The sequence below is a fragment of the Erinaceus europaeus genome, chromosome 1 (genome assembly GCF_950295315.1).
Source record: "Erinaceus europaeus chromosome 1, mEriEur2.1, whole genome shotgun sequence".
NCBI lineage: Eukaryota > Metazoa > Chordata > Mammalia > Eulipotyphla > Erinaceidae > Erinaceus > Erinaceus europaeus.
In genome coordinates, this window is record NC_080162.1 from 173,237,763 (window position 1) to 173,260,936 (window position 23,174).

At 39.0% G+C, this 23,174-nt stretch overlaps 1 protein-coding gene across 2 annotated transcripts in view; it reads left to right on the forward strand.

Moving 5' to 3' along the window:
* Positions 1-23,174, forward strand: part of PAG1 (phosphoprotein membrane anchor with glycosphingolipid microdomains 1) — a 186,939-nt gene that overhangs the window by 42,071 nt on the left and 121,694 nt on the right. For both annotated transcript variants that reach the window (XM_007520148.3, XM_060199625.1), the window contains exon 2: positions 19,771-19,836. The gene's annotated coding sequence lies outside the window, so the exon portion shown is untranslated. The remainder of the gene's footprint in view (positions 1-19,770; positions 19,837-23,174) is intronic.

Here is a 23,174-nt window from a genome sequence, read left to right on the forward strand (position 1 = left end):
TGGAGAGACTGTTCTGAAAGCAAAAGGAAAAAAAGGTAAAGTAATATAGTCAGCAAGTCTAGAGTTTTAGGAAGAAGCCTTTATCAGACAGGAAAAAGTAAGAAATGTAATTTGCCCGTAGCATCTCTAGGTGGGATATAGTGGATCTTCTGACTCATGGACAGGTGAGTTACAAATATTGATTTACAAAATTATGGGATAGCTGGGGTATAATTCTACATTGTTCCCACCACCAGAGTTCTGTGTCCACATTCCCTCCACTGGAAACTGCATGCTGACACTGATTGTATTTAAATGAGGTCTCTATGGATAACTATATGCCACCAAACTAGAGAATCTGGAAGAAACAGAAGAGTTCCTAGAAACATAGAACCTTCCAAAATTGAACCAAGAATATCTAGAAAACATGACAGGACCAATCACAGCTAAAGAAATTGAAACAGTTAATAAGAACCTTCCAAACAAAAGACCAGATGGTTTTACAGGTGAATTCTGCAAAACCTCTAAGGAAGAGTCAATACCTATGCTTTTTAAGCTCTTCCAAATGATGGAAGACACAGGAATACTCCCTAGTGGGGCAAGGCTCTGGAGAGGTGGGTTTCTGGGATACACTGGCGAGGTCAGGATGGAATCATTGTAGCATCAGCAGCTTGGTGGCTGAAAGGCAGCAAGATATAAAGCAGGGCAAAGTGCTTAATAAACAGGAACCAAGAAGTAGGAATAGAGCAGATGAGATTAGGGATCCAGGAATACTCCCTTTCACCTTCTATGAAGCCAACATCACACAGACACCAAAAGCAGACAGGGACACAACTACAGACCAAGGCCTCTGATGAAAAAAAAAAAAAACCTACAGACCAAGACCTCTGATGAGCATAGATGGTAAAATACTGGATAAAATCCTTAGCCAACCAGATACAGCAGTGTATTACAGAGATTGTTCATCACTACCAAGTGGGATTTATCTCAGGGATGCAAGGATGATTCAATATATGTAAATAATATATGTAAAAAACCCAAAAACCATATGATTATCTCAATACATGTTGATAAATCCTTTGACAAAATCCAACATCTCTTTATGATCAAAATGCTATAAAAATGGGAATAGATGGAAAACTCTTTAAGGTAATGGAGTCCATATACAACAAACCCACAGCCAACATCATATGCAATGGCAAGAAGCTGAAAGCATTCCCTCTCAGATAAGCTAGGTACTAGACAGGGTTGCCCACTATCAACATCACTATTCAACATAGTGTTGGGAGTTCTTACTTTGTATTCAGGCAAAAGCAAGGAATTAAAGGGGTACAAATTGTAAGAGAAGAAGTCAAACGGTCATCATTTGCAGATGATATGGTAGTATACATAGAAAAACCTAGAGAACCCAACAGAAAGCTCCTGGAAATTATCAGGCAATATAGTGAGGCTATATTGTCAGGCTACATAATTAACATACAAAAGTCAGTGGCATTCCTTTATGCAAATACTAAACCAGAAGAAGAAGAAATCCAGAAATCAGTCCCATTCATTATAGCAACAAAATCAATAAAATATCTAGGGATAGACCTAACAAAAGAAGTGAAAGATTTACATACTGAGTTAGAAATTTGAGGTATTTTTACCACCCACTGCTGATTTTGATTAGCTTAATTTTTTTTTTTAGGTATTTTAAGCTACATACTTTTGAACTCTGATAACATAATACCATAAATTGGATCACTTATAAACAGCATAAAAGAAACCCAAATTTTGAAAATATATCAAAGAACTCATTCATAGCAGTTGGTCTTTTTTAAAAATTTTTAAATTTTTTTTTTATTTAAGAAAGAAGACATTAACAAAACCATAGAATAAGAGGGGTACAGTCTCGCACAATTCCCATAACCTGATCTCCATATCCCATCCCCTCCCCTGATAGCCTTCCCATTCTCTATCTCTCTGGGAGTATGGATCCAGGGTCATTGTGGGTTCAGTGCTAGAAAAAGTTGACATACGTCTGTTTAAAAAAATGGATGGTCTTAGGAGCCCATGTGACTTCTGCATCCATATAGATCTGAGCTCACATTCTGTGGTCATGAGTAGGAACATTCCAAGCTGCCCCAATTTCAGAACCCATCTTCCTCAGGTGGAAGACAGAGTATGTTGTCCAGCCTCCCTTCAGAGAATGGGACATTCTCTACCATTGTTGATCCATGTTGAGGGCAAGGTCCTATGGGGCCCCACAGAGGAGTCTGTTGTGTTGTTCCTGATAGAGATAACCAGTAACATGGACAGAGGGATTTATTTGAGCCCTAGACCCATCCTGTCTGTTTGGGAATCTCGGGATTCCCAGACTAGGGCCCCAGCTGATGGGGTAGCCTGTTAGTGACTAAAGAGTTGTCGTTAAAGTATGTCAGTCTTTTGCCCTTATTCAACTTTTGTAGTCCTTACTTTGATAAGGTTAGCTTTGGAGTGACTGAGGGGAGTGTAATAGGAAATAGGTGAGGAGGGTATCTAAGTTTAAGTAGACACTACTTCATTAGGAACTTTATTATGTCTTTTTAGGTCTTCCTATTTGCTTGCTGCATATATTGACTCACTGCAGACTATTGTGCACTTTTGCTTACAGGTATATATTTTGCCCTAATTTGTGGATACATGTGAACATATACCGTATCTCATGGGATCTGGTCTATATCTAGGTTTTGGGACTTTGTTAGGAAGTGGACCACCCGCAACGGAATTAGAGAATCCTATGGAAGGAAAAGTCTCAGCTGAGTAATGAGGCTGAAGGGTTGACATTCTGCATCTGATGGCTCTGGACACAGTCTGAAGTGAAGCATGCTGAGGTGGTACTCATTGCGTTGATTAGGTTGGGATCACCAGATGCATTATCATTTGGTATGAATTGAGAGAAGCATGCAGGAAAGTGAGCCCCATCCCAGAGGTTCCAGGACTGGGGGAAATATAGGCTCTATAGAGGAAGTAGGAGGTTTCTGCTATCTTGGGGTTTAAGAAGGCAATAGATCATTATTACTATAATCAAATTATTTGGCAACTGGATTAACTTTGAAAATCCCTTTGTTAGGATTTGCTGTATCATACACAACATCACCATAATTTATGTCCTTTGACATTATGTGTATATAGCTGTGTCTTACAAAGTAATGCCACTTGTTGCTTTTGCTCTCCGTGGTCTAAGCTTTTAGGAGAGTCAACATTTGCTAAATCAACTGTTTGGCCCAATCATTGCTCTTTTTCTTTCATAAGACTAAGGGGGAAGAAGGAAGGGAGGAAGAGATACCAAAGCACCTCTTTACCATCCATGGAGTTCTGTTTTTGTTTGTTTTTTGCCTCCATGGTTATCTTTGGGGCTCAGTGTGAATCCACTGCTCCTTCATTTTATTGGCTAGGACAGAGAGAAATTGAGAGGGGAGGGGGAAGATAGAGAGACAGACACCTGCAGATTCCCTGCAGGTGGGTAGCAGGGGCTGGAACTTGGATCATTGTGTGGGTCCTTGCACTTCGTACTATGTGTACTTAACCGGATGTGTCAGTCACCACCTGGCCTGAGTTCTGCTTTTATTATTTTTTTTTAATTTTTTTATTTTAATATTTATTTTTATTTATTTATTCCCTTTTGTTGCCCTTGTTGTTTTATTGTTATAGTTGTTATTGTTGTTGTCATTGTTGGATAGGACAGAGAGAAATGGAGAGAGGAGGGGAAGACAGAGAGGAGGAGAGAAAGACACTTGCAGACCTGCTTCACCGCCTGTGAAGCGACTTCCCTGCAGGTGGGGAGCCGGGGCTCAAACCGGGATCCTTATGCCGGTCCTTGTGCTTTGCGCCACCTGCGCTTAACCCGCTGCGCTACAGCCAGACTCCCGAGTTCTGCTTTTTTATTTATTATTATTTTTTTAAGTTATTTAATAATGATTTACATGAGTGGGATAAAATGGGTACAATTACATACATTCAATTCCCAACACCAGACTTGCATATTCCCCCCCCCCCCACACACACACACACACACACTGGAAGTTTCACTGTTCTTTATCCCTCTGGAAGTATGGATCAACCATCTTTTGGGGAAGAATAAGGTGGAAGTTCTAGCTTCTGTAGCTGTTTCTCCACTGCACATGGGCATTAATAGGTTGATCCATACCCCCAGCCCATTCCTATCTTTCCCTAGTGGGGTAGCGCACTGCAGAGATCGGGTTTCAGGACACACAGCTGGTGTGTGTTTTACCACCAGATCACTATCCTTGCTCCAGCTTTAGTTACTTTTCATATGCAAGTCATATTATTTATTTCTTTTTATGACTTTTATGTTCTTCCTTTAATCTCAGCAACTTATTTAGCTATAGTCTCCCTAATTCTTAAAATTATATTCTGGAAATCTTCATCATGAGAGAATGTGCAGCTGTTGAATTTAAGGCTCCCATAAAATTAGAGGATCTGAAATCATTAATTCATCTATTAAAGTGAGTTACTAAAATGAAATAGGCATACCTAAAATAGCTAGCTCTTCTCTGCAATTTTTGAAATGAGTAATAATGACTATAGCTCCAGCTACTTTTGTGTCATTGTATTTCCTTTAATAAAGAATGATGTTTGTATCTGAGGTTTCAGTGATATGCTTATAATGGTTTTGTTTCATGGTACAATGTAGACATAATTAGAGATGACAGTTGCCCTGCATTTGATTTTCCAGGGATATATTCAAGGTGTTTTTAGTTGACCTAGAAGGAAAAAAGTTAAGAATTTCACAGAAGAGGAAATTACCATGAGGGAAGTATTAGTGAGCAATTCATAGTAATATCCTTTTTAATATTATATTTAGCATAGTTTTGTTACAGAGGCAGTATTAAGTGAATGGATTATGTTCCATATTGAGCTCCTCAGTAACTCAATACTTCTGGGGATAACAGCATTGCAAACTATGTCACAATTAGAAGTGGGTTTATTTTTTGTGATCAAGGAATAGATATTTTATGTGCAAATTGTGTTAGGAGTGAGGACTGATGGAAAATTATGTGAAGATGACAACCTTCCAGACTGGATTTATAACGAGTGCTGAGAGCAGACGAGGTGATTAATTCCAGGAATATAAAAGTCTCTTGCTGCCAAATCTGCGGATTTTCCCTGCTACTTCTTGTTTTTATTGAAAGGGAAGACTTGCAAAGGCTGAGATCAGATCACACCAGATCAGTGACACATTAGTTTATACTGCCACTGTGAGTAAAACTTTCGATCTTGTAGAGGAGAAGGAAGACAATGAAGAAGTGAGATAAAGGGTGTGTGTTTAGTGAAGATTGAAAGCATAGATATTTATTTATATCTTATTTTATTAGTGACTTAATATTGATTTACAAAATTTTAAGGTAACAGTGGGTAATTCTGTACCATTCCCACCACTAGAGTTCTGTACCCCCATTCCCTCTATTGGAAGCTACAGTACTTCTGCCAATCTTGTAGATATGGGTTCACTATTATTTCTATAACTACTTGTCTATATTTATATATATTTGAAATTTATAGTCTGTACCAGACAATTTACTGTTTCTCCCCCTACCCTGCTCAGGCTGTGTGGCCTTGAGTAAATGATTGACTCCTCTATACCCTAGTTTCCTCACCTAGAAACATGGAGATAATAGTATGGTCAGGTCACAGGGTTGTTGTCATATGAAAAATGCAAATAATAGTATCAGGAAAATGGTTTTAGCCACTGCCAGTGTTTGTTATTACAGGAGGGAGGAACAGAAGATAGCCTTGCTCTCTCCTGCATAGAAGGGTCTGTGTTTTCTTTCACAAATAGCAGCATCTCCGCACTGTACAATTTTTCTTCCTTGTCAATTGCTGTTATTATTCTCTACCTACAAGGTCGTCTAAAACAGCCTATCTTTTAGTGTGATGAGTCAGGAGTCTGGGAAGTAACTTCAATAAAATGAGAAGGATAAAGGCTGGTTAAAGCTATGTATGCTTTGGGAAGCTTTATCAAATGAAAGTGTTTTCAGGCATCTCTGTAGATATTTATGTTTCTCCTTATATTTCTAACCTCATGGTTTTTGAAATAAATATACAACTGAATTATTTAGGCAAAAAAAAAAAGTCCCCTGGAATTGAAATGCTAGCAAGTACTATATATATATATATATATATATATATATATTTTTTTTTTTACTTCTATATGTTAAAAGGTTTGCTGAGGACATTTTTAGCAGTGATCCTATACGGAAGAATATTTTTGAGTGTCAGACATTTTTTAAAATATATATTTTATTTATTTATTTATTTATTTGAGAGAGAACCAGAGCATCACTATGACATACTTGACACCAGGGATTGAAATTAGGATCTCATGCCTGTTAGTTTAATACATTATCTGTCGGTGCAGGCAGGGATTTTTATTGACCCACAGGGATTGATTCCTTAGAGCCAGGTGCAGGAAGCACAGTTCTACACCAAATAGGGAAAGTGAGAATTCCTTATTGAAGGAGTTGGCCTCCTACTTCTGGTGAGTAGTTTTATAGATAGAGGAGAAGGGTTTGTGGGAAGAAATAATCTGGCTGCCAAGGAAAAGTTTGAAACTGAGATAAAGGCATAAGAGTGACGGAGATTTTGACCTACAAAATAATTCACTAGGAGACTGTCGTTAAGGTTCGGGGGCTCCAGCTGGCTGGGCTACAGAGTGGTCCAGAGATAAATGTTCCAGAAACAGAGAAACAGTCTCGTGAAGAAAGGGCAGAGGCCTTTGGAGATCTCTTCACAAGCAGAAGAGAAGGCCATAGTGCATAGGTATCCAAATTGTCACTTATCTGAGAGATGCGCAGGTGTTGTTTTTGATGGGTTATGTTGTTTTCGCCAGGCTGGCTTCACGGGCGGGTAACAGACGACCAGGGACTCATGGCTGGGTTGTATGCAGTATCTCTTTATTCATGCAGGACACAGCACAATCTAAGACGAGCTAAGCTAAACTCAAGGTACAGTACTGTACAACTCACAATGCTGTCTTTATATATACTTGCCAAGTAGGGTGGAAACAGGATGTGACATAGAGAGGGTGGAGAGAAAAGTGACTGGTGAAAATCAGAGTGTGACAAAGAGGGGGCAGATTAGGCGAGAATCCTATCACTGAACCACAAATGCCCTGGAGGGAGGGAGGAACTTGTTAACAGTGGTTATGTAAATAGAATGAAGTGGTTATGTAAATAGAATAGTGTTAAGCAGGGGGGATTTAAACCAAATGAAACAGAAGGGGTCTCATGCATACCAACACGCAGGTCAGGTCCACGCGAGCGCCATTTGTTGTTAAGGTTCGGGGGCTCCAGCTGGCCGGGCTAGCTTAGCGGTGGCAGACAGAGACGACCAGAGACACACGGCTGGGCAGAGAAGCTTTATTCATGAGCGGGCAAACATGTGCTCTCCTGTCTTTCTCCTCTGGCGGCAGAGAGAGACCCTTAAACTAACCACCACACAGATCTCTCCAGCATCCTTCTCTTTACGCAGCCATGCCAAGAACTCTCCAACCCCTTAGCATAGGGGGCGGGGAGAAAGAGGGCCCGTGAAATAGCAAAGGCCAAACCAATATGAAACATACCAACAGGAGACTGTGCCATGTTCATGACCTAAGGTCTACTTGGACCCCTACTGCATTGAAGGAAGCTTCAGTGCTGTTTTTTTTTTTCTCTCTCTCTCTGTCTGTCTCTCCCCCTATTACTCCATCACTGTCTTTCTAAAATAGTGGGAGGGTGATTTAAAGACTAAAAATAATAGAAAGAATGGAATGAGATCACTGTGTTTTATATCTGGATATTTTCCATCTTTCCTGGTCTTTCAGCAGCTGTAGACTTTATCTCTGAAGTAGGCGATTATGGAGAGTGAGTTGGGAAGTCATGAGGAGCAATAGCAGGGATGTTTCTTTCTTTTATATCCTCCTCCTCCTCCCTTACTTTTGATACTACTTTGCCTCATGGCGCTGACTTCCCTATTAGATAGATTGCAGAGTAAAAGTTGGGGAGGGAAATTCCAGAACTACTAAAGAGCATGAAGCAATTTTTTTCATGTCCTTTTTTTGGTCTCCTTATCATGTACTTTACTTCATGTACAGTACTATCCTGCAGGGATAGAAAGTCAAATGAGAAAGACATATTAAAGACTCCTTTGTCTTTGACTTCTATCCCAGCTTTCCACCTCTGTCCCTTAAGGACCCCCTCCCACTCCATATTAACTGGCAACCTCACTTTAGGTCCATACTGAGGTGCCAGTGTGTTTGTGTAGGCCTGTAGGATGTAGTAATTAGGGTTCCTATAGAAAGGAGATTAAGACAGTTGCCAGCTGGTAACCAGGGATTTGACTCAACTACAGAGTGCAGGATTTGAATGCTTGAGATTGGTCTGATCCCCTACACTACATGTGCCAGAGTGATGCTCTGGCCTCTTTTTCTTTCCCTAGTCTCTCTTCCAATCTCACTCTCTTCTTGAAACGAATAAATGTTTTGTTTTGTTTTATTAAGTGTTAATCTTCAGGAGATAGCTTACCTTGTAAATCACACACTGTTATGTTCAAGGACCAAGATTTGAGCCCGACCATCACATGAGAGCATCATGCAAAGAGGAAACTTCAGGAGTAGTGGAGTGAGCTGTAATGTGATGTCTCTCCCTCTCCAACCCTGCCAGGTCCTCTCTTTCTTTTTTCCCTTCTAATTCTGATCCTCAGTATGGAAAAAAAAAAAAGTTCATTGGGAGCAGTAGAAGGACAGCATTTAAAACCCTAGCAAAGTTTTTTTATCAAAAGAAAAAAGTAGTATCTTGATGTGGTGAACTACAGAAGGTTTTGAAATGAGATGGAAGGCTGGGATCGATAGCATAATGGTTATGCAAAAAGACACTCTCATGCCTGAGGCTCCCAGGTCCCAGGTTCAATCCCCTGCACCACTGCAAGCCAGTGCTGATCATTGTTCTGGTAAAATAGTGATGATGATGATGATGATGATGGTGATGAAATGATGAAATGGAAGATCAGAAAATTTAATCATTGGCCTAAAATAATCTAGTCAGAGCATTTGTTCTAAATTTTTAGTTCAGGGGCTGGGTGGTAGCACAGTGGGTTAAGCACACATGAAACGAATCATATAAGGATTCTGGCATAAGGATCCTGGTTCAAGCCCCTGGCTCCCCACCTGCAGGGGGGTGACTCCACAAGTGATGAAGCAGGTCTGCAGGAGTCTATCTTTCTCTTCCCCTCTCTGTCTTCCCCTCCTCTCTCGATTTCTCTTTGTCCTATTCAACAACAATGACAGCAACAACAACAACAATAATAATAACAAGGGCAACAAAAGCGAAAAAAATAGCCTCCAGGAGCAGTGGATTCGTAGTGCTGGCACTGAGTCCCAGCAATAACCCTGGAGGCAAAAGTAAATAAATAAATAAAATAAAATTTTAGTTCACATATTAACAGTTGATGAATTCCTATTTGTCAGGAGTAAAGAGGAGGAGACGGGTACCAGAAAAGATAGGTACCTGGTATCATTATTTGCAGCAAGGGTATCAAATTTCAGTGAGTGCTATAAGTGAGTGAAGTGAACCAGAGATATGAAAGTCTTCTTAGGATATGATGAAGAGGTGGGAAAAACTACATCCCTTTCCTTTAACTGCTTCAAGAGCAACAGCAGTATGGTACGGTGGTAAAGTACACATGTCACAATGTGCAAGGACTCAGGTTCAGGATCCTGATCCCCATCTGTAGGGGAAAAGTTTCATGAGCAGTGAAACAGTGCTGCAGGTGTCACTCTTTTTCTCTTCCTCTCTATCTCCCTTTTCCTATATATTTCCCTCTGTCTTAGTAAATAATATATATACATATATATATATATATATATATATATTTATTTTTTTTTAAAGAACAATAGCTGTGTCAGTTAGTGATCCACGTCATCTGGCACTTTACAGTATCTGAGAGAGACAAATGGAGCAGGGGCGCAGCACATGCTTCATCTGATACTTCTATAATCTTATAATCTTGTAAACCATAAATTAAAAGAATTAAAAAATAAAAGGAGTTACATTGTTTTACCCAATTGAGAATTTGGGAGAATTTGAGAATGTCCAGTGATGATAAACTTTTCATTCCATTAACCATACCTTAGGTCTGCCTCTAGGTGCCCAATGTACAATGCAGGTTTCCTATAACCTAATGTGCACCCAGTTTTGTGATGGGCTTTTTGGGATGTGTGGCTTGGCAGTATGTTCTCTTTTTGGCCTCCAGGGTCATCATGGGGCTAGGTACCTGCACTACGAATCCACTGCTCTTGGAGCCCTTTTTTTTCCCCTCGTCATTTTATTTTATATTGGATAGAACAAAGAGAAATTGAGAGAAGGGGGCAGGATGGGTAGGGGGGAGAAGGACAGACACCTGTAGACCTGCTTTACCACTTGTGAAGGGACCCCTCTGCAGGTGGGGTGCCGGGGGCTCAAACCGGAAACCTTACTGTGGGTCCTTGCGTTTCTTAGTATATATGCTTAGCCTGGTGCATCACCACCCAGCCCCTGCAGTATCTTCTCTTTGTACTTTTGTTCTTCATCTTTTCCAGTCTGTGTTGTGGTACTTTCTGTACTAACAAAGTGATGATGTTCTTTTGTAAAGGGCATTGCTTTGAGAGAAAGGGGATCCTTCTAAAGTAAGCCTGAGTCCTTCGGGTTCTCTTTGATATAAGTCTCAATGCTTATTTAGGAAGAGGTAAGCACAACGTAGGTCAGTCTGGTTTTGATTCCAAGTAGTCTAAACATTTTTTTCAGCATTTACATTCTTTCAAATTTCTACTCCAAGCCTTAAATTATAGATGGAATCTTTTGTGTTTCTACATAGGCCTTCTTCATTGCCATTTCTTGTTTTAGAGGAAAACAAATTCTTTCCTGACTTCTAAATGTGCAAGAAAAAAAAACTTACAATTGTGGGAAAAGGTGCAGCCTCTCTTTTCCTACTTGGGAAGTCATTTTTTTCCTCAAAATTCATTGTAAGTTGGGTGGGTGCCAGTTGGTATTTAACTGTGAGTCAAGACAGATGCCTGCCACCTAAAGATCTGATTAAAGTACATGTCATTTATTTTTCAGTATTCTGAAAAACATTAGTGACACAACAGTGGTGGCATTTGAATAGCATCAAATACTGTTTCAAATACTGTTAACTTTTGGGGTTGGATTCTAGCGAGGGGGCGGGGGGATAGAAATGAATAAGACCTAATCTGCTATAGGACAACAAAATAAGGTTAGAAATGCAGTGTGTGGAAAGTGTAGGTGAAACTGCTTTAAGGGGTGCAGTGACAAGCTAGCTTTACAACAGCAACCTCAAAGATGTCTTTCAGAGTTTTCAAATTATTGCTTTTTTAAATGCATACCTTTGAGATTTTGAATTATAATAATTTTGTTGGACTCTAAAACCTTAAGGCAGAATCTTGTGTCAGCCAGCAATTAAATAGGTACACTTAAGGAAAGGAGGTTAAAAGTGAGTGGGAATGTGGATTGCACCACTGAACCTAAAATGTAAAGAAATGTGAACTCATACCTGGACCAAGAAGCATGTCGCCTAGTTCCATGCTCCTCCACAGTCTGATTTCTGATTTCTCATTTCTGGCATTTAGAATGAGTAAGTCTGCTACTGTAAAAGGTGACTCTGAATGTCCAATTTCAGCTATTTGTGTTTTCAAAAGATTGAAAGAATAAAGGCTCCTGTGGCAAACAGAAACTTCTCAGAAACCTCATCATGCTGGAGATCATCATTATCTTAAAATTCAATCTGTTTTACATATTTACTTTGTTAATACTATTTATTTAATTCCTAGAGACCCAGAAAAGAGTAAGGAGGAATATTCCCAAAAGAACATGAGTTGGCAGAACGTTGGGATCCAAGTGTTTGAGCCCAGTTTAGGCTCTCTATTTGCATTCAATCTTTCTGGGTCTCACACTTACTCAGCTGTCAAATGAAGTTGTTGAACTAAGGTTCTCTCTAGCTGGTGCTTCTCAGACATCAGTGTACATATAAATTGCCTAGGCATCCAATTAAGCTGCAGACTGGGATTTAGTGAGTCTGGGGTGAGGCCTGAGGTTTGCCTTTCCAAATAACTTCCTGGCGATGCTACTGTTGCCAGAGCTGTTCAGCCTGCTCTGTGCAGTCTGTGTGCACACTGCCTTTAGCTCTAGGAATGTATAAGAGTGGGCTCATGTCACATTTCAGAGTGACATGAAGGTTTCACGAACATGCCTTCCATGGTACTAGCACTTCACATCCTTTATAATGGTCTTTATCCAAAACCCTTTAAGTGTTTAATTAGTCATAATAATTAACATGCTTTACAAAAAGACCTAAATAGATTTGAGTGCTGCATTATCAAACTTGAAAGCCCAAGATAAAGAAATATATGTGGAAACAGTAATACATATTGAAGAAGTAATAAATATTGAGTGTTAAATGTTCATCCAGATGCAGAAGAGATTAAAATAAAAGATCATGTGTTTATTATGGGCCTTTGGATATTTCTTTCAGCTTTTTTTTTTCTTTTTAAGGGGCAGTGGGTTCTCTATTTTGTTATTATTTTTTATTTTATTGGATATAGACAGAGAAATTGAGGGGAGGGCAAGAGAGAGAGAGAATGAGAGATAAGGAGAGAGAGAGAGAGAGAAATGGAGAGAGACTTGCATGTGTGCCAACTCCTGGTCGGTCCCTCTTGTAGCTTTTTGCCCTTTTAAAATTTGGGAGACTCTAAAACCTTGCCTCCTGATTTTTATTTAAAATCAAAAGATTTCTGTTTCTGTCTTGCCAGTAGGCTTAGGGGATGGGGAGTCAATATCAGATTTCTTTTGTTGCATTCAGTATTTTAGCCTCATTAACTTTAAAAGAACTACTTTATTGGGCTCATTTGGTTAACCCAAACTCCCATATGGTATCTTGGCCTGATTTTGTGTTGTACAACACAAAGTGAGTATAAGAACAAAGGTTCATTAACCTCAGTTCTTACTAGGGGTTTAGGTCCAATAAGTCATTCTCACAGTATACTTGAGAAGTAGAGGATAAAAAAACCAGACATTATTTCTGACTCATGGGTAGTTAATCATTGTAAAGAAGAAAAGTGGTGTGTCCAAAATCTCATGATAATGACCTCAGACAGGAAGATTTTGATTCAGTTACTTCTCTTCCACTTGCTGAGATGACCTAAGGGCTCAAATGTGATGGTGGATGAAGCAATCAGGCAAGTGAACACTGTCAGTATTATTTCCTGACAGCAGAAGTGATTCTGTGCCTGGAGGCCAGACCACCCACCCACCAGAGACTACATTCTGGTACCTATGGTAATAAACAGGTTTGTTATGATCTTATCACAGCTTAACACAGATATGTCAGATTAACTCAGCCCATTGATTTATCGTAGCAAAGAATATAGCTAAAAATAAAATAAACAAAAACAACATCACAGATCTTTTATGAAATCCTCACATCCAGTCAAGGGTGTCTATATCAGCTATTTACCAGCAGTGGGATTAATGGACATTGATTTACACTTCTGATTCAAGTAAGCACATGTTATCATATTGCCTATGTGTGTATGCTTAGAAATGCAAAGATATGGGGAAGAGATATACATTCTGACACTTTCAGATGACAGTTACAAAAAGGGGTATGTGTGTGTGTGTGTGTGTGTGTGTGTGTGTGTGTGTGTGTGTGTGTGTGAGAGAGAGAGAGAGAGAGAGAGATTGATTGAGATATTTGGAATCAGGTACACTAGGTGTTACTAATTTCTGGCTGAGTTACTTACCCTGTCCAAGCCTTCGTTTCTCTATGTGAAGTACCAGGAATAATATATATATATATGTATGTGTGTGTGTGTGTGTGTATAGGCATTTATATCATATATATACTGAAATGCTCATAGAGATGTATGGAATGTGTAGAATGGACTCTGCAAGTAGTAAGATTCATAACTAGTAATTGTTAGTAGACATAATAAGACTATTACAAGTGATAGCATGAGAATTTATTTGGATCTTGAAAGACAATAAGGAGAGATTCTAAATTTGCTATTTTTATACTGTGTGTATTTGTACAGGAGTTTGTATCTGGGTTAATGAAAATGTCACACTCTGTTTATTAGGAATAAAGCTGTTATTGAAGCAAAGTTTGAATTAATTAGTCTCAGCCTCATCTTTCATTCCGTAATGTCCTATGCAGCTGTTGTTTTCCTTGTTTTGTACAATTAGCTGTAAAGAGTGAAGGCAGTGTACTCATATTAAAATAGATATAAAATCCTGAGTAATTATTATTGTAGAGATCCAAGCCTTTAAAAAGCCACAAATGGCAATACTATACATTTCGCATGAGTGTTTTGTAATAGATGTGGGCACATAGAGTTATGCAGGCTGGATCCAGAAACTAAATATTTGACAAATGAGAGTCGGGGGCGGTATCTGGAACTCAATCTCAGGAAGTGAAAGGATGCCAACTGCCTTCAGACAAAGTGGGAGTATGGACAAGGAGGACAGCATCCTTTAGTGAGTAATTCCTATAGCCTGTCAGCTATAGTGGAGTGCTGCAAGGCAGGACAGAACAATGGCAAGAGGCAGCTGAATGGACATCTAAGAAGCCAAATGAGCTATTTAAAGTGGAGCTTAGAAAGCAGAGCCCCAGGGAGTCCCTAGCTTCAGAAATCTATTCAATAGCACCTCATTATGAGGCATGCTTGTGGCTTCTGGTCAATTTGAGGTTGAGCAAACTTGGCTCAGCTTGGCCAGTAATTCCCCAAATTTGGTGTGCCTATATGAATCACCTTGAACATGTAGACTTTGTTTCAGGAAATCTGAGAGTCTACAAGTCCCCAAGTATTGCTAGTGTTGTTGGTCTAGAGATCACACTTAGGCTATCAAGAGTTTAACCCCAGGGGTTGGTCAGTAGCGCAGCAGGTTAAGTACACGTGGCACCAAGTGCAAGGACCAGCATAAGGATCCCGGTTCAAGCTCCCCACTCCCCACCTGCAGAGGAGTCGCTTCACAAGTGGTGAAGCAGGTCTGAAGCAGGTGTCTGTCTTTCTCTCCCCCCTCTCTCTCTCTATTTCTCTCTGTCCTATTCAACAACAACAACAATATAACCACAACAGATGATAAAACAACAAGGGCAACAAAAGGGGAAAAAATAGCCTCCAGGAGCAGTGGCTTCATGGTACAGGCACCGAGCCCCCTTCTCTCCAAGTGTCCCATTCTCTGATCACTACTGCTTACTTTCTATTTATCTCCTAACTTCAACTAATCTTAAACTCTACCAATACCCACCATTCTCAAGCCCTCATTCTCACCAGCACAATTCAAGCTCTACCTACCTGTCTTCACGTGTGCAGGTGAATGTGACTGAAGGAACAAATGGCATTGTAATAATAGCTCTCATTGATGCTGCCTGTTCCCTTGCCTGTTATTATTTCTTTCTACTAAGAATTTCTTTGTATTCTCAGATACTCTACAATCTCCAACTGCTGAACATGGGCATTGGCAAGTTGATCCATTCTCCTAGCCTGTTTCTATCTTTCTTTAATGGGGCAGGGCTCTGGAGAGGTGGGGTCATCTGCCCAGGGAATTCAGGTTGGTGTCATGGTAACATCTGCAACTTGATGACTGAAAAGGATTAAAATACAAAGCAGAAAAAAATTGTTTAATAATCAGGAACCTAAAAGTAAGAATATAGCAGATCAGATTTGGGGTCTCCATTTTGGAAAAGGCTAGGAAGTCTGTTTTAGGTATATTCCAAGAGGCCTGTGACTTTACTAATTATTGCCTGAGCCTGATAACATGCAGGTGGGCTAAAGGTATTGTCTGGGTAGATGGTGTCTAGAGTTGTAAATAGGACTCGAAAGCTGGATCAGGGAAGAGTATAACTCCTAAATCCTGGAAAAGTATATAAATATGATTAATTGTAAACCCCATCAATCTGATCTAGGGTGCATATTGATAGAGATTGCCCCACTCTCAGAAGGTAGGCTGGGTCAGCATACTCTGCCACTCAAGGAAGATGAGTTCTGAAATGAGTCCAGCCTAGAATGTTCCTAGCTATGACCATGGAATGAGAGCTCAGACCTACAGGGATGCAGAGATTACACAGGCTTCTGTGCTGAAACACTTATTTTTAATGTGTAGGGTTTTGTTTTTAATAACTTTGCTGCCACACAATAAATCATTGCCTCTCAATGTTTCAATGTTTGTAACAAGTTGTAATTTCAATAAGGAAATCACAATTTAGAGAATATTACAGAAGTGACCAGTCATACACAGGGCTCAGTGGATATGCCTACCTCCCGCTCTCTATCTCTAGCTCCGCCTCTTCGACTGTTCCCCATCCAAATTGTGATCATTTGGAGTAATAAGATGCTAGCATGTAAATATGATTATGTTTTAACATGTTATCATTTTTTTCAGACTAGTGATGATTCTCTGTTGGTAGTTGAGCTTTGCCCCTCAGGGAACATTTGTCAAAGTCTGGAAACATTTTTACTTATCACAGTTGGGCAGTAGGAGAATACTGGCTTTTCAAAATGTAGAACAATTCAAGATAAATATCAGTGTTTTGTCATTTACACTAGTATTAAGTTTATTTGTTTTTCCTCATTGAGCTCAAAATTTAAAAAAGAAGGTTGGGAAGGATTCATGTCATAGACTAAAAGCCCAGATTGGGACAAGTTTGAGGCAGGTTCTGCCTCCATCATGTGTCAGAATCCACTTACTCTTCACATACAAATTGCGGAGGGTTTTCAGTTTAAAAGCAAGTATTTTGTTAGATACCATTTTTCTCTTAGTTATTTATCATATTTTGAAAAAAAAAAATCAACAACATGGCAAAGACACAGAGAATTCAGGATGGGAGGTAAATGGGCTTGAAACAGATGATAAGGAATGACTTAACATGGGGTAGGCTGGCAGGCACCATGGCAGTGAGCTAGATATACCATTCCAAATGGCTTGGATTTTATCCTAAAAGCTGTGGAGAGCTGTTTATGCGTGAGGACCCATCCCTATGTTCCTTTTTCAATACTGGTTTACCACCTGTATGTATTCTATTATTACTTCTGTCTCTCTGTGTCTTACCTCTTATGTTATCTTATTTTATTTTAATGTTTGCCTCCAGGGTTATCACTGGGGCATGGTGCCTGCACTATAAATCCAGTGCTCCTGGTGTCCATTTTTTTCCCATTGTATAGGACAGACTTGAACCAGGATCCGTGTGCTTTATATGATGTGTGCTTAACCTGGTGTACCACCACCTGGCCCCTTATACATGTTATAACTTACTCTCCTGAGTTGGACCTTATTATCTTTGCTTTTGTATAGTAAGTGGAAGTTTATCCATCAGAGCCAGGTTTAACAACATCTCAAGAGTTTTTTCTTTCCATTTTGACCAGATTCTTTTTACCTAAACATTTATTTCCTTTTTAAAAAATACTGTTTATTTACTTATTACTGGATAGAGAGAGAAATTGAGAGGGGAGGGAGAGAAATATAGAGGGAGAGAGACAGAAAGACACCTGCAGCCTTGCTTCAACACTCAGGAAGCTTTCCCCCTGCAGGTGGGGACCAGGGGCTTGAACCTGGTTCCTTCTGCACTGTAATGTGTGCACTTAACCAGGTATGCCACCACCACCTGGCCCCTTTAAACATTTATTTTCTGATGCACTTGTTCAGCTCTTCTTCAAGGATATCCTTCCAGTTTTATAAAGGATGAATTTTTAGTCTGGTGCAGAAACCTTCCAGAATCCAGTGTTGCTGAACCCTGGTGTTTTATTGTTTGGAATGGGAAGCTTCCCAGAAAAGGGTAAAAGAAAGAGAAATTCCACTGCCTGATTGGTATGAATGTAGACTCCTGGCAAATGCCATCTTTATCCTTTTCCTCTCTCCCCTAATGAGTAACACTTCCCCATCTTTCACTTCACTTTTCTCTTGAAGTTTGCATGCAGGAGGCCTTTGACCATGCGAATATGGGTCACATAGGTTGAGATGATACTTGAGCCATTAGAGAGTCTGACATGGCAGGTCCTGGAGAGACTGTGCCTTGCTTGCTGTTAAATGTACTCTTAACTTTTATCCTATTTTAACATAGGGTTTTTCCCCATTTCTTTCAGGAACAACTTTTTTTCTTTTCTCTTTAACTTTTCCTTAAAAAGGAGGAGGGGGAGGATAGGGAGGGAGAGGAGGAGAATGAGGAGTAAAGAAAGAGTATTGGTTTATCTCAGTGGATTTTTTCTTTCTGAGAATATTCACTCTAGTTATTGGGTGATTTTTTTTCACTATAATGTGGTTTTTACTTCCATTCAGTATATCTTAAGATGTCTTTTTAGATACAGAGTCACAAAAACAGAATTTTAGATTTGAGATATCAGTCTTCAGACTTGAATTATACTTCCTTATGGAGAAAGTGATCTATTTAATATATAGGAATAGGTTTTATTTTTTTTAAAGAATTTATTTATTTATGAGAAATATAGGAGGAGAGAGAGAGAAAGAACCAGACATCACTCTGGTACATGTGCTACCAGGGATTGAACTTGGGACCTCATGCCCGAGAATCCAATACTTTATCCACTGCGCCACCTCCCAGACCACTCAGTTTTATTTTAATCATAGGAAACCATGTTAGCCAAAATATATAACATGCTTCTAGAGGAAGACCTAAAATAATGTGACTGCATCTATTTATTTTTTATTATTGGATAGAGACAGAGAATTTGAGAGGGAAGAGGAAGAAAGGGAGGGATAGAGAGACACCAGTCACCCTGTTTCACCACTCGTGAAGCTTTTTCCCTGCAGGTGGGGAGGGGACAGGGGGCTTGAACCCGGGTCCTTGTGCACTGTAATGTGAGCACTTAACCAGGTGCACCACAGCCTGGCCCCACAGAATCTATTATAGCAATTATCATGAAGTTTATATAGTTGTGTTTTAGCTAGTGTTGTTCTGACAGCGCTGTCAACCTGAGGCATGTAGCCATTATTTGTTTTGTTTTAGTCTGTGATACTTTGCATAGCTTAAAGAATTCATGTTTGGTACGCGTGACACTAATTTCCAGTTATGGTCGTTGTGTGAGAAGGAGGTAGAGTGGGAACTAAGTAAAACCCCAAACGTGAAAGCAATCAGTTATTTATTATTGACAGCCTATGCAAGGAGTGACATTATTTTCACATTCTTTCACATATGTAAAATTTGGAATAGTATATTGGTCTGTGAATATTTTAAGACCAGGTTGAAATTTTTTTGCTTTTTAATATTTGTTTTCAGATGATTAAATGAATAGGTACTGAGATAAATAATTGTTTGTCAGTAACCTTCTGCATCCCACAATGACCTTGGGTCCATACTCCCAGAGGGTTAAAGAATAGGAAAGCTGTCAGGGGATGGGATGGGATACAGAGTTCTGGTGGTGGGAACTGTGTGAAGTTGTTCCTCTCTTATCCTATGGTTTAGTCAATGTCTCCTTTTATAAATAAAAAAATTTAAAAAAAGAATAGGGAAGCTATCAGGGGAGGGGATAGAAAACGGAGTTCTGGTGGTGGGAATTGTGTGGAGTTGTACCCCTCTCTCTTATCCTATGGTTTTGTCAGTGTTTCCTTTTTATAAATAAAAATTAAAAAAAATAATTGTCAGTTTTTTCCTTCATTGCTCAAAACTTTGATAAGTAAATGGAAAAGGTAATCATTTTTAACCCTAGCTATTACAGTTTTACTCCAGTTCAAAGTATTGAAATTGTTTCCTATTGTGTTTTCTTTACAGAAATCAAAAGATCGTTATTATTTCAGCAGTTGGGTGCATCTTCAGAGCTGGGAAAGTGATTTGAAGGTATTAATTTATCTGACTTATTCTGTTTTATCTCTGTCACTCTCTATTTTATTGGGCAGTTAATGGTTCCTATATTCTCTCTTATTTAAGCTTGCTTTTAGCATAACATTGTAAAACCACCAAGTCATTTACTTGGGGACTCTGAGTTGCAGGACTATAGAACATAGTTTTGAAATTTCAAGGTTAGCTAGTCCAGTTTTGAATTTAGCATCTTGAGTCTTTGCCATAGAGACTGAAACACCAAAAGCTATATAGCATAGCATTTCCCTTGAGTCAGTAATGGGCAAAACCCTGTAATGACTATATATCACTAGACAAAATATTACCCTTTTTCAGTCTCTTTCCTCATCTTTGAAGTGGAAGCAAATAAGTGGATTGTCTCAAGGTTTTATTGGAAATACTAAGAGGACACCCTAGTGCTTCCAACCCCCAGTCCAATAAAAATATGAGACAGTATTTACTACTACTACTAATGATGGTATTCATAATTTAGTGATGAATGTAAAGCTGTATCAAAAGATTTATAATGACCTGAGGCTGCCTGTGAGCAGAATCAAATTCAGGGGGGAAAAATACATCCACCTTAAACTCATAGTAAGTGAATACAAAGATATTCTGTATTGGGTTTTTACAATTAGTTTACTGTATGGCTATTAGTTTTTATATGAATCCAAGACTTTGAAGTTCTATATCCATTCATTCAAAAGATTTACAAACCTCAAGCTCTATGACCTGACTGACCCCTTTCCATTATACATAATTATCAATTCCTCTATGGACTGGAAAGGAAGGGGGCCATCTGGTCATAGTGTTCCTAATCTCTTCACAGAAGGAACCTTGTAAAATAGGGCACTGTCTTTTAATTAAATCTTTCCTTCAACTTGTTGAGAAATTCTTTCTCTTGCCAGAGTAACCCTTTGCCCCTTAGGAGAGCAGGGAGCTGTTTCAGGGTCATTTCGGTTCCTGTCTGAGGTCTTTCTAAATATAACTACAGACCATAGAAAACAGTCCCCCTTTTGTTAGTTAACATAGTCTAAAGAATTTATGCATTAAAAAATCTGATTGTCCATACTCCAAAAATGCTTTCCTCTGATATCTCAACATTTGATAGGAATTATGTTTCAGGGATTAAATATTATCTTCTTGAATATACTTCCATTTCCAGTAGAGGTGTTCACTTTGTATATTTCATTAGTGGACCTGAAGTATAGAGCATTTCTAAGATAGGAGGAATTCAGCTTTAATTCAAGAAGCTATGTATTTTGGAATAGTTCTCAGATGTTTCTCTGGTAGAAACACAGTCCTTATAAGTTTCTGAAAAGCACTGTATGCTGTTCTTTCTTTCTTTCTTTCTTTCTTTCTTTCTTTCTTTCTTTCTTTCTTTCTTTCTTACATATTAAATTCTACTATGTTTGTCTATTTTTTTAATTAGACCCCAAATTCCCACTTTTCTCTCTGCCAAATTTCTGATTGCAATGTTTTGATTTTCTTCATTTGCATGTCACAAGCAACTTTCAAAATTAACATGTATGTGTGAAACTGTTTCCACACCCCCTCATTTGTCCTCTACTTAAAACTATTTTCTTCTCTTTGAATCAATATTTCAATTAAAGGCATCTCTGACAACCTCATAACTCAAGCCAGAAATCTCTATCTTGACATTGCTTCACCCTCTACGTTCAGGTCACAGCAGATCCTGGATTTCCAGATAGTATGTTAAAGTCTCATGAACAGTGATTGGCACTTGTTGAAGTCAGATATTCACTGCCATATATCACATATATTCACTATAAATAGCTTTCAGGTCTTCCTCTCTGTCTCCCACTGTCATAATTTTAACTCCTGCATGGTCTGTTACTGGGGAGAACTAATACAGCTCTCTTCCTACAGACTGTCCCCTCTAGGTATTCCACTTTCAGATCTATACGTTTATTCCCTACTCACTGACTGGTGGATCCTGAAAACCATGAGAATAGATCCAAACAAACTTGTGGTGCAGAGGATAATCTCCATGATAAGTACTAGGTACCCTCCAGGGGCACTTTTTTCCAGCTCTGCAGTCGGTACTTCAGCATGTTATATCCAGTTACGCACATACACCTTTTACACTTGCTGTTTTTAATTTTGAGAATGCTCTGGCCCTTTTTATCTTAGTAAATTCCAGTGCATCCTTCAATATTCACCTTAGTTCCCTCTGCTCTGAGAAACTGTCCCTATCTCCCCCTCTACCCCAAGCACCATACATTCAGGTTTTCACAGTTGGTCAATTGTAGCTGTCTCTTGTTATCCACTTGTGTGTCTGACTCTCCTGTAGACTCATAAGCATGAGGGCAAGATTTGGATCTTGTCCCACTCATAGACAGAAGTTGAAAAATAAGAACAGAAGGGAAAATATAAAGCAGATCTTGGACTGGAGTTGGTGTTTTGCACCAAAGTAAAAGATTCTGGGGTGGGGTGAGGAATTCAGGTCCTGGAACATGATGGGAGAGGAGGACCTAGAGGGAGTTAGATTGTTATGCGGAAAACTGAGAAATATTATACATGTGCAAACTACTGTATTTAAAAACAATTTTAATTATCTTTATTTATTTATTGGGAAGAGACAGCCAGAAATCAAGAAGGGGGAGATGGAGAGAAAGACAGAGAGATACCTGGAGCACTGTTTCACCACACTTGAAGCTTTCCTCCTGCAGGTGGGGAGCAGGGACTCAAACCTGGTTCTTTGTGCATTGTAACATGTGCTGTCAACCAGGTGCACCACCACCTGACCCCAAACTGCTGTATTTTACTGTTGACTGTAAACCATTAAACCCCCAATAAAGGGGAAAAAGAAAGAAAAGAATATTTGGATATTATTATTATTATTATTATTATTATTTTATCTGCAGTGTCCATTGATTTCCACATAGCCATACACTGTAGATACACTAATTTCTTTAAATGGATCTGTCTCTGGAACTGTAATAAAAATGTGAATGTAAAAAAAGTTATCTTAATCTGTGCTTTTTTCTCTGACAAAATATAGGTGCTTTTCTCAACAATGTTTTGTTTTCTGGTTCACTTTTAGTATTCATGTATTCAAGAAGAGCTGCCAAAACCAATATATGACTCCAATCCTACTGCTGCTAAGCACATTACTAATAAAGTGTCTACATATTTTTGGGACATGTAATTATGTTTTGTTTCTACCTTGGAAGTAGATTCAGCCAGTAATACTTAATATTCTCAGTATTCTCATAGGGTAATGATAGAATTTACCTTTATAGTATTTGCATCTGGGATTCACAATTTAAATTACCCCAACCCATTTTCATCCTTCTAATGTACTTTTATCTCGG